The sequence below is a fragment of the Schistocerca americana genome, chromosome 2 (assembly GCF_021461395.2).
Source record: "Schistocerca americana isolate TAMUIC-IGC-003095 chromosome 2, iqSchAmer2.1, whole genome shotgun sequence".
Taxonomy (NCBI): Eukaryota; Metazoa; Arthropoda; class Insecta; order Orthoptera; family Acrididae; genus Schistocerca; species Schistocerca americana.
The window spans coordinates 974,845,494-974,863,261 of NC_060120.1; positions in this window are offsets into that span (position 1 = coordinate 974,845,494).

Consider the following 17,768-nt stretch of genomic DNA (forward strand, 5'->3'; position numbering starts at 1 on the left):
TCGTTCTGGGTACTGATTTCTCAGGATTATGCACCCAAATTGCGTGAAAATGTAATCACATGTCAGCTCTAGTATAATATATTTTTCCAATGAATACCCTTTTCTCATCTGCATTTCTTCTTGGTGTAGCAATTTTAATGGCCAGTAGTGTAATTAAGAATTGGACTGAAAAGTCTGAATCTCTATATTTTAACTTACTCGTAGAGCTAAAAAGTATCCGTTTTCACAAATCTACATCTTTTACATGCGTTCAAATACGATCTTAGAGTAACTTGTTGCTGCGACCAGACGAAACTACTTCTGTCCGGCCATAACTATGGGTTCTTTGATTGCTCTGGAAGAATGCTCGTCAAACTAGAGCGCATGAAATACACTGGGGTGATGAAAGTGATTGGACTCCTCCCAATATCGTGCCCGGCGTAGAACAGCAACTCGACTTGACATGGGCTCAATCAGTCGTTGAAAGTCCCAAATATTGAGGAAAGATTTAGAAATATTGAACCATGCTGCATTTATAGCCAGCAATAAATGTGGAAGTGTTGCCTGTGTGGGATTTTTTGCACGAACTGATCTATTGTGTCCTATAAACGTTCGATGGGATTCATATCGGTTGACCTGAGTGGCCACAACATTTGCTCGAGTTATCGAGAACGTTCTTCAAACCAATGTCGAACGGTTGTGTCCCAGTGTCATGGCGTTTTGTCATCCATTAAAACTCCGATATTGTTTGCGATCATGATTTCCATTCCATGTAAACACAACCCACTCCATTATGGAACCTCCGCCAGCTTGCACATTGATAGCTTCCGTCCATGGTTTCGTGGTGTCTGCGCCACACTTGAACCCTATCATCAGCTCCTACCAACTGAAATCGGGACTCATCTGACCAGGCCACGGTTTTCCAGTGGTCTAGGATCCAACCGTTATGGTCGAGGGCCCAGGAGGTGTGCGGCAGACAACGCCGTGCTGCTAGCATAGGCACTAGCTTCGATTGTCTGCTGCCATAGTCCACTAACGCCAACTTTCGCCACACTGTTCTAACGGAGGCGTTCGTCGTGCGTCCCACATTGATGTCTGCGGTTATTTCGAGCGACGTCACTTGTTTGTTTACCGTTGCAGCTCTACGCAAACGCCGCTGCTCTCTGTCGTTAGATGAAGGCCGTCGAGCACTACGTTCTCCACGGTGGGAGGTAATTCCTTAAATCTACTAATCTCGGCACACTCTTGACACTGTAGATCTCGGATATTGAATTCCCGAACGATTTCCGAAGCGGAGTGACCCATACGTCTGGCTCAACGTACCATTCCACGTTTAGAGACTTAATTCCCGTCCTGCGACCACAATCAGGTCGGAAACCTTTTCGTATGAATCACTGGAGTACAAATGACAGCTCCGCCCATGCACTGCCCTTTTATACTTTATTTTTACAAGTCCTTCTTAATCACACAGATTTCTTACACTATATTACCGGTTTCGGCTACTGCCATTTTCAGATGATTAAAACATTCTGATGCTCCAAGCACGTACCATGTACTCACATGATTAACTTGACGATGATTTCCATGAGAATATTTTAATCATCTGAAGATGGCAGTAGCCGAAACCAGTAATAAAGTGTAAGTAATCTGTGTGATCAAGACGGACTTGTAAAATTAAAGTACCAAAAAATGATTGGGGACTCATCTACAGACTTTATGTCTTCAATGAACAACTTTTATACTTTGAGTATGCGATACTACCGCCATCTGTATATTTGCATAGCACTGTAGTATGACTTTTGTCACCTCAATTTGTTCGTTCACATTATTACATAAATGAATAAAAGATCACTTAACTTTGGCACACATCTTTACCATAGGTGTACTGGGTTATTTACAGCTATCATTGACCAGTAATACAACGTCTGAAGCACTAATTAACAAGTTGTTCTACTGAGATACAACGTTCAACACTTGCTACGGTAATAGTTCATAAGAAACTTCAACTCGTTGGTTCTACACTATCATATTGACTCCTTCAGATGAGGTCATGGACTTGGCTGAGCGCTAATGTGGATTCCAGCGAGACCTCGCTAACGTCTATGGTATCGATAAGTGTTGCCAAATTTGGTGTGGCACCACGATCTCTGGATGGTATCACACTCGTTACATTTAGGTTTACGATCAAAATTTTCATTAGCTTTCATGCATGTACAATGTGCCCTGTGTGTGACACCCGCCCAACAACCAGACAACAGTTCAAGTCGTCCACAATTTTTGTAGGTATATGGGAAGTTACTGCACTGTTAATGCAGTTCACTCAAAGTTGCTGGAAGAGGAGGCACTTAGACGACGTTTCTCACAGCACCCCACAAAAAAATCACAGACCATGAGGTTACATGACCATGGAAATCAATGATGCTTGAGAGATCCGTATACCTCCGAAGTTTTCCTCACGTTCTAGACGCTGTAGAAAAAGCCAGCTCAAAAAAATTCAGGTACGTACTGCTGTGGCCTACTACTCCGCAAAAAGAACATAACATTATTTTTTTTCTCTGGAAATACTGCAAGACACATGGAGATTTAGTGTCTTTCTTTTGGCCGACTGTGATATTTGGCTACTGTGTTCCCTACATTCTTCCGTAATGACGGTTTGCTTTTCAATTAAATAGACCGGAGCCTCATCACTGAACACGAAACCTGAAAGAAAAATGTTGTTTTCCGTATCCAAGCTCGCAACCAATTCACAAAACTCTGCTCGGTTTTGTTTATCTCCATCGTCTAATACTTTGAGTTGCACCAGGTGTAATGAAGTACTCTCAACACATGTCACGGTGCACACTTATTACAGACTTTAGGTAAAAACCAACACTAGAGTTTGCAATAATAGTTGTTTATTTACCGGCTTCGGCTTATATTAAAGCTATCTAAAATCTGTTTTGCAGGACAGAACGGATCGGGTTGTGGAAAGGGGACAAGGTCAATTACTGTCAGTTATACAAGAACACACACAACTTTATTCCTCATACCAATGCACAGTTTTCTCTTTAAAACAACAAAGATCAATTCACGGCTGCGGGGCCCAAGTAATTTCTCCAGAATAAGTTTAAAAGATACCCTTTAAAAATGTTCAAATGTGTGTGAAATCTTATGGGACTTAACTGCTAAGGTCATCAGTCCCTGAGCTTACACACTAATTAACCTAAATTACCCTAAGGAGATGCACACACACCCATGCTCGAGGGAGGACTCGAACCTCCGTCGGGACCAACCGCAAGCCTTTAAAACACCAGGATTTAAAGTAACGGCTGAAGGTCTTACTTAAGCAAAATTTCAATATCTTCTCGGCTAAAGGCCGAAATAATCTTTCAGATCAGCTAAGGAAATGCTTTAAAAGCCAAGCATTTACAAATTCCGGCTAAATGCCATATTAAGGAATATTCAAGTTAATTTTTCGGCTTAAGGCCCAATAAAAATTCTTTCTTTACATGATAAAAGAGAGGCTTTAAAGATAAGTTTTACACAGTACAACAGAAAAACATCTTAAGAAAACTTGATGTATATTGTCGGCTGAAGGCCCAAACAATTACACAAAAGTAATTAAAGACAACCTTAAGGTAAACATTTACAGAACACGGCTAAAAGCCGTTTCAAGAACTCAAGATAACTACAGAGGAACCTTACAGACAAGGATTTACATACTAAAGGCACAGATTCTGAAACAAACATGGCTGAAGGCCTAAATACAGAGCAACAAGAATTTTAAATGAATCACGGCTGTAGGCCTAATCTTAAAGTTGTTATTGTAATATAATAAAATAATGGTATAGTTGATAATAAAATGTTGAAATGCATGGCTTTTTAAAAAGTATTGAATTAATGAGATTAATTTTTCGGCATGAATGACAAGCACAATAAGCTGAGCTATACCTGGAAATAAGTTCGTATTAGTTCATGTTATTTTGCAAGGGGAAGTAGTTTCCTTCTCCGCTGTAGATTTGCGCTTACCTTTCTTTGTAATGCTACGTTTGGTCGCCGTGTTCACCTTCGATGTCTTGACCGTGTTCCCATTGACCTTATCGGATCTTCGTAATTTTCCAAAGTACACAGGTGGGCCTCAGTTCTTGCATTTATCGTACTATTTGAAATAAAAACTCACACGACCTTTCTGCTAATAAAACAATATTGTATTTTTCTAAACGGTGCACATATGAAATACATACTCCTCACTTATTCATAGCGACCCCAAAATGGCGGTCTACAATTACTCGCTTAAAATGGCGTGCTTCTCACTCGTTCACTAGCTGAGCGCGAATCCTTCCTTCCTCCTCCTGGTACAAGATCTCTGTTTTTTAACAACTGAAAATCAAAAATACCTGATGGGAGGCATAGGCTCTATGATGGGCTACCGCTTCATCTTTTCTCTTTGCCTTTAAAGAAGACGAAAACATAAAAGAAATGCAAAAGGTTTATCACATTATGGAGTTCGGCTGAATGCCACATACTAAACATAAAACAGACAATATTAATACACGGCTGAATGCTGGCACAGTATCTGCGACCAAATAAAACGACAATCACAAACAACAAACAGTGGTGCTCAGAAGTGTTCCAAGGGTCGGCCTGGGGAGGAAACTCTAACCACAGTTTAGGTGAGACAGACAGCCCATGGTAACACTAAACAATCGGGTTGCAGCACGACCTACGGACGGCTGACGAATCAACCAGCCGCCTAATCAATTCCCTTCCATCCGACCAACAGCACGACAACCAAAATTAGGTGAGACAGACAGCCCATGGTAACACTAAACAATCGTGTTGCAGCACGACCTACGGACGGCTGACGAATCAACCAGCCGCCTAATCAATTCCCTTCCATCCGACCAACAGCACGACAACCAAAATTACCAGCGAAGATAAAGATCGTGGCTGGATTATGTCTTAATAACTGGTGCATGAACACTGTCAAGGCACAACCAACACTCAAAGAAAAAATGCGAACAACACCAAGCAGTCGAACTACACGCCTTGCCGGACAGCATCACCACGGCGAGGGAAACACACTGCCACCAAACTACGCTAACGACCATGGCAAGTAACCGAAATGTTATCGGCCAAAAGGCAGAAAATACCACTGGTGCACTTCAGTAATAAATTATAATAGAAGGTTAAACACCATACAGGGAGATGGCTGCAAAATTTTGCCGCCTCCAGCACACCATCACGTTACTGCTTCCAGGGACAGCCCAGGATGCAACAACCAGCAGTCAATGAAGAGATGTCACAACGGTTGAGCTTTCATCACAGGTTCACTGATTACTCAACTCCAGTATGCAGGTCCGGTGAGCGATGAAGTTGGCTGTTCTCGCAGCTAGTGCCACACAACACCGACCGCGCTTGCACGAGCCAACGGCCCCGGCCTAATCGCATGTCGCAGAGACTTTATCGCTGCTCCGCCGCAACCGACCAACTGCCACGCACACCTTGACACGGAAATACACTCCTGGAAATGGAAAAAAGAACACATTGACACCGGTGTGTCAGACCCGCCATACTTGCTCCGGACACTGCGAGAGGGCTGTACAAGCAATGATCATACGCAAGGCACAGCGGACACACCAGGAACCGCGGTGTTGGCCGTCGAATGGCTCTAGCTGCGCAGCATTTGTGCACCGCCGCCGTCAGTGTCAGCCAGTTTGCCGTGGCATACGGAGCTCCATCGCAGTCTTTAACACTGGTAGCATGCCGCGACAGCGTGGACGTGAACCGTATGTGCAGTTGACGGACTTTGAGCGAGGGCGTATAGTGGGCATGCGGGAGGCCGGGTGGACGTACCGCCGAATTGCTCAACACGTGCGGCGTGAGGTCTCCACAGTACATCGATGTTGTCGCCAGTGGTCGGCGGAAGGTGCACGTGCCCGTCGACCTGGGACCGGACCGCAGCGACGCACGGATGCACGCCAAGACCGTAGGACCCTACGCAGTGCCGTAGGGGACCGCACCGCCACTTTCCAGCAAATTAGGACTGCATACGACCGAGGCACACAGGGCCAACACCCGGCATCATGGTGTGGGGAGCGATCTCCTACACTGGCCGTACACCACTGGTGATCGTCGAGGGGACACTGAATAGTGCACGGTACATCCAAACCGTCATCGAACCCGTCGTTCTACCATTCCTAGACCGGCAAGGGAACTTGCTGTTCCAACAGGACAATGCACGTCCGCATGTATCCCGTGCCACGGAACGTGCTCTAGAAGGTGTAAGTCAACTACCCTGACCAGCAAGATCTCCGGATCTGTCCCCCATTGAGCATGTTTGGGACTGGATGAACCGTCGTCTCACGCGGTCTGCACGTCCAGCACGAACGCTGGTCCAACTGAGGCGCCAGGTGGAAATGGCATGGCAAGCCGTTCCACAGGACTACATCCAGCATCTCTACGATAGTCTCCATGGGAGAATAGCAGCCTGCATTGCTGCGAAAGGTGGATATACACTGTACTAGTGCCGACATTGTGCATGCTCTGTTGCCTGTGTCTATGTGCCTGTGGTTCTGTCAGTGTGATCATGTGATGTATCTGACCCCAGGAATGTGTCAATAAAGTTTCCCCTTCCTGGGACAATGAATTCACGGTGTTCTTATTTCAATTTCCAGGAGTGTATAACTGCCACACCAAAGAAGATACAGCAGTACCAGCATCGATAAACGCTGCTTCTGCCACTGAAAGAGGCAAGTGAGCAACTCGTTCAGATAGTGGCTGAGGGAGGAATAAGACGCCACTCGATGGTGACAAAATGCCCAAAAGGAAAAACGGCATTAGCGAAAGCCGACCATGGCTCACTATCTTCAGAGTGTTTGGCCCCCAATAGCCAGTATGGCGGCTCCTCGGTTGTCTCGTGATACCACGATCGTTCAATGTGGTATCAGGAGGCAACCGAGGAACCACCAACACTGGCTATAGGGGGCCAAAAATTCTGAAGTTGGTGTTAACATAAGCCGAAACCGGTAAATAAACAAATATTATTGCGATCTCCACTGTTGGTTTTTACCTAAATATAACACCAGGTCGCTGTACTCCATCGACAATGTTGTCTAAATTTATTACAGAACTGCATCTAAAATGTATGGATTAGGAATCCTAGGTCAAGATCCCAAAACTGTCTTTAATGATAACTATTTTCAGCTCACTGACGAGCTGCCTTCAGGTGTTAAAAAAAAAAGAAAAAAAAAAAAAACAGGAAATTTTAAAGTAGGAGGTGAGCAGCAACAAGATACGTGTAATAATTGAACTTCCATAATACGATATACAGGGTGTAAATTTTATGTTGACAAACCAGAATAACTCGAAAAGAAAGCTTGACAAGAAAGAAATGTAGAATCTAAAGGTAATTATTATCGAGGGGGACATCTGCTAGTGCTAAAATAGCCCGCCACCCCAGCCCCGTGGGGGTGAGGTGGGGGGTAACTTTAAAATTTCGAATGGGAACCCCCTTTTTTTTATTGCAGAATCAGATTCTACATAAAAAGCTACGTACATTTTGTCTTAAACGTTTGTTATGATTCTTCGTAGTTGGCGTTGTAACTCAAGAAAATCCATGTTCTCATTTTCGCGTGGAAAATGGTTACACACAAATAAAAAATACTTATTTACTTCGTAAATTTTGATTCGCTATAACTAAAACTCTCCCTCTCTCCTCATAGGGTGGGCTTTGAGAGAGAGGAATCAGAGTTTTACAAATGTTGACCCCAGTACTGTATTAATTTTTTCCGCAGATTCGAATAAGTTTTGTTTGTTTCGTGATACTGAGGCCACACAACTTTTAATTATCAAACGAATCATCTGACTAGCTAACTAACTAACGAAACATTCTACTTACTATTGAGTGAGCTCATTTTTTATTTATCCGTAACCATTCTCCACGCAAAAATGAGAACATGGATTTTCTTGGATTACAGCGCCAACTACCAAGAATCAAAACAAATGTTTAAGACAAAATGTACGTAGTTTTTTATGTAGAATCTGATTCTTCAATAAAAAATGTCGGTTTCCATCTGAAATTTTAAAGTTGTCTTCCGCCCCACCCCCAGGGGCTATGGTGGCGGGCTAATTTTAGCACCAGCAGATGTCCCCCTCGAAAATAATCAACTTTGGATTTTACACTTTTTTCTTGTGAAGCTTACTTTTCGAGTTATTCTGGTTTTTTAACTTAAAATTTACACCCTGTACATCAACAAAAAATTATTATATTTTCTGTGTACGTTGTCGTAAACCGATGAATCGCTATTACTGCACTGAAGAATCGTACTGGTATGTACATACTAGGAGGTATGTTAGGTAGTGATTTTCTTTTAAGTGGCACCAAACTACTTTCGTCCCTAGAGTAAAAGTTCACCACTGGTTACAAAAATTTTTAGGACGTGGGCCATTTATGGTGTATTGATCCAATGTTCTTACCCACGCTTCTGTGTTAAGCCACCGACAGTGGTAACAGTTACATTGCCAGTAATTTGCATGTAAAGAAGTCGTATCATTTGCAACTCCAGCTGCAGTAACAGGGAAATACCTGCACTAAGTACAGCTGTCAGAGGACTGGCCAGTATGCAGCGCCATGGCTACACGAAAACACTACCTGCGGATCTGTAGAATGGGAGTCTGGCGATACCATCTGACTTTCGGAAAAATATTATCCACACAGTTCCGAAGACTGCAAGAGCTGACAAGTGCGAGACTTATTTCACAATCAGCTTAACAGCTCATGCATCAAAGTTACTTACAATAACAATATACAGAGAAAGAAAAATAAAATTGAGGACGTGTTAGATGATCATCAGTTTGGCTTTAGGAAAGGCAATGTGGTTGATAATTGAAGCAATGCTAAAGAAAAATCAAGACACGTTCGTAGGATTTGTCCACCTGAAAAAAGCATTCGACAATGTCAAATGGTGCAAGATTTCGAAATTCTGAAAAAATAGGGTAACCCATAGGGAGAGAAGGTAATAATACACAATATGTACAAGAGCCAAGAGGGAATAATAAGAGTGGACAACCAAGAACACAGTGGTCAGATTAAAAGGGTGAAAGACAGGGGTATTTCGCCCCTACTGTTCAATCTGTACGTCGAAAAATCAGTGACAGATATAAAAGAAAGATTAAGGAGTGGAATTAAAATTCAAGGATAAAGGATATCAATGATACAATTCGCTGATGACATTGCTATCCTGAATGAAAGTGAAGAAGAACTACATGACCCCCTGAATGGAATGAACAGTCTAGTGAGTACAGAATATGGATTGAGAATAAATCGAAGAAAGATGAAAGTAATGAGAAATACCAAAAATGAGAACAGCTAGAAACTTAACATCAGGGTTGATGGTCACGTAGTGGATGGGGTTGAGGAATTCTGCTACCTAGGCAACAAAATAAACACTGACGGACGGAGCAAGGAGCACATCAAAGGTACACTAGCAGTGACAAAAATGTCATTCCTGGGCAAGATAAATGTAGTAGTATCAAACATGGGCGTTAATTTGAGGGAGAATTTTCTGAGGCTCTATGCTTGGAAGACAGCATTTTATGTGTGTTGTGTGTGTGTGTGTGTGTGTGTGTGTGTAGGTGTGTGTGTGTGTGAGTCTGTGTGTGTGTGTGTGTGTGTGTGTGTGTGTGTGTGTGTGTTTGTGTTTGTGTGTGTGTGAATTCCTAAGGGACCTAACTGTTGAGGTCATTGGTCTCTGTACGTAGAGACTACTTAAACTAACTTACGCTAAGAACAACACACACATCCATGCCCGAGACAGGACTCGAAACTCCGGCGGGAGGAGCCGCGCAGTACGTGACATGACGCCACACACCACGAGACCACTTTGCACCGACAGCATCGTATAGTACTGAAATAGGGACTGTGGGAAAACCGGAACGAAATGGAATCAAAGCATTTGAGATGTTGTGTTACAGACGAATGTTGAAAATTAGGTGTACTGATAAGGTAGGGAATGAGGAGGTTCTGCGCAGAATCGAAGAGGAAAGAAATGTGTGGAAAACACTGACTAGGAGAAGGGGCAAGATGATAGGACATTTGTTAAAACGTGAGCGAATGACTTCCATGGTACTAGAGCGAACTGCAGAGGGTAAAAAATCGAAGAAAGAGATTGGTATACATCCAGCAAATAATTAAGGACGTTGCTTGCAAGTGCTACTCTGAGATGAAGAGGCTGGCACAGGAGAGGAATTATATGACGCCTCAAAATAACAAAAAAAAAGTTCCAAGTGAACATTTGTGCCGAACCTGGACTCGAACCCGGATTTCCCAGATATCGCGAGCGATGAAGGCAACAGCTTTGGCTATCCGAGAACGCTTCACGTCCACCGACAAATTCTCATATGTCACACACGACGTACCTAGTGTCCCCTGCCTTTAACCCGTTGGTAGCAGCCTCACTTGATTCCCGCAAGAGTCCGAACGAAGAGGGCACCTGTACCGAAGGAATCGTTATTTTCCGGCTGCAGGATGATGAATGGGGTTTCTTCTTTTGAATATGTCTGACTTACATGTGCCTATGACTACATATTGGTAATTAAATTGATAAAATCTAACGCGGTAAAATGAGCCATTACATGTCACATTGAAGCATGTTACAGAAATCGAAATTCATTAATACATCCGTCGTATACCTAAGTATTTGTTATATAATATGGCAACAGCTGATAATTTATTTATTTATTTATTGTTCCTTGGGACCACATTAAGGAGAAGTCTCCATGGTCATGGAACGAGTCAATACATGAAATTATAACACGATAGTGGAAACAGATAAAATGAAATATAAGAAACATATTCAGGCGACAATTCGTAAGTTTAAATAAAGAAAACCAACAATGTAACACTGGTGTTTGCTTAATTTTTCAGCTCTTCCAGGAGCCCCTCGACATAATAGGAGGAGTGAGCCATGAGGAAACCCTTCAGTTTAGACTTAAAAGTGTTTGGGCTACTGATAAGATTTTTGAGTTCTTGTGGTAGCTTATTGAAAATGGATGCAGCAGAATACTGCACTCCTTTCTGCACAGGAGTCAAGGAAGTGCATTTCACATGCAGATTTGATTTCTGCCTAGTATTAACTGAGTGAAAGCTGCTAACTCTTGGGAATAACCTAATATTGTTAACAACAAACGACATTAAAGAAAATATATACTGTGAGGGCAATGTCAGAATTCCCAGACTATTGAATAGCGGTCGACAAGAGGTTCTCGAACTTACACCACACATAGCTCGAACAGCCCGTTTTTGAGCCAAAAATACCCTTTTTGAACCAGAAGAATTACCCCAAAAAATAATACCATATGACATAAGCGTATGAAAATATGCGAAGTGACAACTTTTCGGGTTGAACTGTCACTTATTTCAGATACTGTTCTAATGGTAAATAAAGTAGCATTTAGTTTCTGAACAAGATCCTGAACATACACACGATAACTTTCATACAAGCTGAGTTACGAAGCAAATAATAATTTTATGTTGGTATGTATCGTACGATGGAAGTTATTAAACGTACCTCGTTATTGTTCAATTCCTACATGCAATTTTCTGTATCTTAGATCTGAAGATAGCTCCTCATGAGCTGCAACTAGTTATCAGTAAATATATTCTTGCAATCTTAACCTAGGAGTTTTAAACAAAACAAATAAACATAAGAGTCCACTTGTCTCCCTATCTGACAATGTCACGTGCCAACAAAAAGGAATGCACCGTTGACACTGAGAAAGCAGATTGTCTCTTCTTGGTGAATTTTCACCATCTCCTGTGGACACATATTGCGACCTATCTATGTCAGGAAGACCCCTACTGGCAACTGCGACTAGTGTCGAACCGTAAGTTAAAATTTACATGTTTCTGTCTACAGTCAGCAGAATATGTAGTCTTGTGAAGACGAATTAATCTTGGTTTGGAACGAACATCAGGCAGTCCACGAGGAGGACTGTTTATAGCGACAAGCAGCTACATTAGCGAGGTTCAAAATGATTACGACTGCTAACTTATATTCTCAAAAGTCACTGCAGCTGCTAGTTATAGGTTAACAATCGGATGATTCTAGTAACCACAGATTCAACATACCTGTCATATACCTATTCAAAGACAGCCTGAATATGATAGAATCAAAATACCCCCAGAAGACAGTAGAAGTAGATAGTGACCTTAATCGGTGCAGTATCGGCTGGGAAAACTACGCATAGTTAATCGGCGTCAGAGACGAACAGTCTTGTGACGTGATGTTGAATACAATGGACCATCTATCCGGACAACCTAGACGCGAAAGAAATATTATTCAGACCTCTGGCTGCAAACAGATCTGATCTTCTCGAAAGTATCACCAATGAGAGAGACATTAGTGAAACTATGATTTTGCAACAATCATGGTCACCATAGGCGAAAAGGTCACCAAGAGATCTGAAAGAGTATTTGAGCAGAGTCGAAGTGGTAGTCACTACCAGTTTTCTTAAAAGGAGAACAGAGGACGCTTAGTTCATATCTGTCAAACACAAAATAACTGTGCTTAAAGCTAAAAGACGCTATAACCAGCAGCTTTGTGTGATCCGTTCGAAATAATATACTAAAAGACAGCTCAGACGCTCTTTGGTTTAATTTTACCATTCGTGGCGTAGGGGCTGTAGGAAAACCGAAAGAGAAAAGTTAATAGTAAGTCAGTCATCTGCAAGAATGGCCATGCGTCAAGCCTACAATAATTTTCCCAGTCAGAAAACTGTCGTGAGTTCCAGCGATATGTAAAGTCAATGAACGGGTCAAACCTCTCTTGCGGATCCATCTGTCGTTGAAACTCAGGTCTCAATATGGAAATGAAAAGTACAAACACAGAACATAAACCTGTATTTTCCTACTACGATACTGCTATATCAGTATTTGTTGCCACATAGACTATTGTATAAGAGATATTGATAGTAGCACCAATGGCATTGTAACACGATTAATACCGCCTAAAGCTGTCAAAGCATAAGACGCTAGGAGAACTCAAGTTAGATTCTACATTCAATAAGCTGCAAAATTAACTCCTTTTGAAGCTCTTATTTGTCTGTAATCTCCTGCGCAAAGCAAAGTTCCGTTTGAATGCAAAAGGACGAAGACCACTTTCGTTTACAAAAAAGAGAAAAAACTGGAAGCACGGTTCAATGCAAGTGACGTTCGTCTGTTGCAGGATCCTACAGCATATTCTGAGCTGAAACATTACGACGTTCTTGGGACGAAGACAGGGTTCTATCAGAGGATCACTACAAATCTCTATAAATGAGGCAGTCAGCTTTATCCGCACTCGACATCTTGAAAGGCGTACGTATTCAGTACAGCGATGGCGAGGCATGACAGAATCTCTGACCAGAGAGTTGTTTATCGTTGCTAGTCTGCGCTTGACTGCGCGAGAGTTCAGTTGCTTGTTGCACTCTGTCAGTGCTAGTAGCGCGCGCGAGACAGAAGTCGTGTGTGAGGAGTCGGCGGGCGTCGACATGGGTCTCTGGTCACGATTCAGGACGAGGTATATTGTTAAATAAGATAATGAAGCAGCATTGCGCACATCTGATAATGTAATGTATGTTAATTGTAATTAATTTGTTCAAGAAATGCCCCAATAATAATTTTGTTTTCAAAGCAATCGTTTTTAAGAAAAGAATCATTCCAGTTGAAACAATATTTCCTATGCTTTTTCTCCCAGAATCAGTTTATCAGATTAAATATTGCACAGGGCCTAAGGTCAGCGCAGCTGCCCTTATAAAATTTATCAGGTTGATCTTAAAGTTAATTTTGTGGGGACTTAACATTTTTGCACATTTTTATTATCATTGACTTTTATTACTGTGGGAAGCTAACATTTGGCACTATTTGCAATACCATTTAAATATTTTCATTTTCTAATTTTTGCGGGGAGGTTACACTTAGCACGATGTCTATTCTCGTTTAATTATTTTTCATTAATATTTTTGGGGGAGGTTACACTTGGCGACATCCGGACCAGGATCGTATTTCTTCGAGAATCTTCTGAAAAGTAGTCAGATATCTCCTCTCATTTACTTATTACAATTAGCATTTGGCGCAACGCTTTTACTAATTTTGTGACTTTCTTTCCTCAGATCATCGGCAATTCGTTGCTCTTTGTTGTATTTGTATTTGTTGGATTTTGCATTGTCTTCGTCTCATTTGTGAATAATTGTGATTAGTGTAAAAATGCCGCGAAAGACTATTAATAATGTATCGCGAGGTATAATGAGTGAAATAACCGAATTAAACAACTTGACCGATAGTAATTGTAACACGCAATGTAATGATGACAATCCTGCGTTCTCTGACAATCAGTGCGTTCCAACCACTAATGATGGTTTTTATCTTAATGATGAACAAACGAACTCAATTGTCTCTTCTGTTAATTTGGTGACAATTGATGACGCGGGGCGCTCTAGTGTAATGAGCGCTGCCCAGCTTCACACACCCGGTTTGGAAAATTCACGTAACAGACAGACGAATTTTTCGAATGAAAATGAGCAGGATACTCAAAGAAGGAGAGATCTGTTTAATTCCGAAATAATGACTGACAGTGTACATTCGACTGACAAACCTTTTTGTAAATTACAGAATGACCAAATGGTCACACATAACGTGACAATTGCAGGTACACCACTAAACAGTACAGAGAATAGAGCCCGTAATATTGACTTTTAACAAATTATGGCAAGATTGCTACAACAAGAATTTAGTGAAAATTTCAAACAACTTAAGGAAGATTTCAAACAACAGAGTGAAAAACAAGACAACCTTAGTAAAAAATTAGACAACCTTAATGAAGATAACAAACAATTCAAAGAAGATTTCAAACAACGTAGTGAACAGAACAAATACCTTAATGAAAAATTAGACAACAATTCGAGACAGCTTAGTGAACAAAACAGAGACGTTGCCGCGCAGTGTCATGATTCTAAGGAACAATTACGCGAGGAAATTGAGGCTTTTTCAAGAAAGAGTAGCGAAGAAATTAGATCTGTTGCTCAAGAATTAAGGGAAATGCAAACAGCTACAACAGAAACACTTAGAGACGAAATTAGCGGAGTCGCTAAACAATGATCTGAAAAGGCTACACAATTATGCGACGAGTTTAAACTAATGACAGCAGAACTTTCGCGCACAATGGATGCAAAGATAGACGCGAAATTCGACCAACAGAGCACTCAGATTGACGAACGTTTTAATCACCACATACAAAACAGTGACACGCGTTTCCGCAAATTCATACAGGATCAATATAAAGTAAAACGTCAAGTCATGGAAACAATCACTGCACAGAGACAAGAAGATAAACGTAAAATATTTGCGAAGGCAAAAACATACGTAAACAACAATATTGCTACAGTATCGGACAAAATTAATACCATCGAACAGTTGAACACCGAATTACGTAATGAGATTTTTGACCTTAAATCAAAAGCAGATACACACTCAGTAGATTTTCTAACAGTGACCGGCAGATTCGAACAATCAGAACTAACACAAGATTTCGATGTCTTGAAAGCTGGCGTTAAAATATTGAACGAAACCACAGGTAAATTACTAAAACAGATTAATGCTTCTGACAGTAAAAACGATGATCAGGCAAAAATACTGACTGAAAAATATGATGAATTGGCCAGTCATATTGATGTTATCGAAAGTAATAATGACAATAAATCAGACGATACTGCACCGATTTCGTTTAACCAAACACCTTAATTCCACAGTCTACAACAGACAATCAATGAGATCGATTCGTCTAATAACACCTTACGTAGAAAATTGTCATGTTTACAGCAAGAGGTAACAGAGATAAAAAATGTTTCAGGGTTTAACACAACACAGCAGATGCCACTTAGTGAACATTTGTCAGACTCAAGCAGCGCGTGTAATTTAGATAATCTACAGAGAGTACGTGAGTTAGAGTCAGAACAGTCACAGTCAAACAGATTCCCATACAATCCTGAACCTGTTCCGTCATACAGAGATGATAATTTTGATTACAAACATTTTCTATCAGTGAGAAAATATAAAGTATTTTAAAAAGACAGAACACAGATTCACCCGCTAGATAGGATACAACAATTTAGCTTTGCTTTTCCTCTGACTTGGCCCGTAATGCACAAACTTGTATTTATTTGTAGTTTTTTGGAAGGCGAACCGGCAACTCGTATGAGACCGATCGCGATACAATGTTATTCAGTAGAAGAATTTCAGAATGCTTTTCTGTCAGCATATTGGTCGAAGACGACACAGTGCGGAATTAAAGATCAGTTAATTAGTTTACCAAATTATGAGAACTCGAATTTTTCCACTGTCACGCAATTTTTTGAACACATGGTTCAACAAAACCAGTACCTAAGTGAACCATATAGTGAATCTGCACTTATTCAATTATGTATCTCTAAATTAGCATGATCATTAAGAGTGTCACTTCTAACAGGTCAGCAAAAGGAAAAAATTTCGGCATTCAGAGATCTGTTACAGCTTCTGGAAGTACAGCAATCGGATTATTCCTTTATAAACAAAAATTTTTCATACAATAACCAAGGCCAACAAACTTACAGTAATTACGATCAGTCACGTAATTTCAATAGTAAAGGTAATAGACGCTTTAGGAATGACAACCAACAGAACTTTAATAACAGACAAAATTCTAATTATCAATATCGTCAAAATTTTCAGCAACAGGAACCATATTTTAGTAACAATAGACGTTTTCCTCCACAACAGCATGAAAGTCAGCCGGTTAGCATACCTAACCAACAATGGAATGCACAAGGTCAACCAGGCTTTAATGTTTCGCCGCATGCACGTATAGTCCCAGGTACAACAAATAGTAACGCACGCCAGCAAGGAAATAACTACGTACAGAAAAGACAGTATTTAAATTCCTATCGCAACGCACCGTATAGGAATGACTATCACGACAGACATAAAAATAATGAGCAAAATTTTCAGCGTACATATAATAACAGTCGGTCTTACCAACAGCAAAATCATCCGCAAGAACATATTCTCATGAATGAACCCGACAGTAGGTATCATCCAGAACGTAATGCGTCTGGAAGAAATAACAGAACAGTTCAAATAGTCGAAATGCCGCAACATCCTCCAGAAAATAATAACACATCAGATAGAATCTGACTAGATACTGTACAGAACGCATCTTCCAATAACACAAGCACTACTTTTGACACGCGGAATGTTGTTCACGAAAATGTTATTACTTTTGACGACATCCGAGACACTCTTTTACAGGAAAGACCGGTTGTTCAAAAAACTATTTCACATTCTGTCATCGATATTAAAATTGGTTCATCGAAATTTTCAGCAGTAATCGATTCCGGATAACCTATTTCAGTTATAAATGAAGAAACTTTTAACAAATGTAACAAAGAGAATACCTATCCTACATTACCATTAGACAAAACGAAAGTAAAAGGAGCAGTATCGAGTAAAGGAGTAGACGTTAAATTACAGACACATTTATCCTTTTGCATTGCAGGTCACACATTTCACTCAAATTTTTGGATTATTCCGTTAATCTCAGTAAATCTCACTTTGGTAAAACTTCTACAAAATTTGTTGGACACGTAATTTCAGCAGAAGGCATTGCGCCTGACCCGGAAAACTTCAAGCTCTACGTGACATTACTGTTCCTACAACGAAAAAACAACTACGCAGTTTTTTGGGCTTAATTAACTTTTTCCGTAAATTTATTCATCACTCTGCTTTAGACACACCTAGA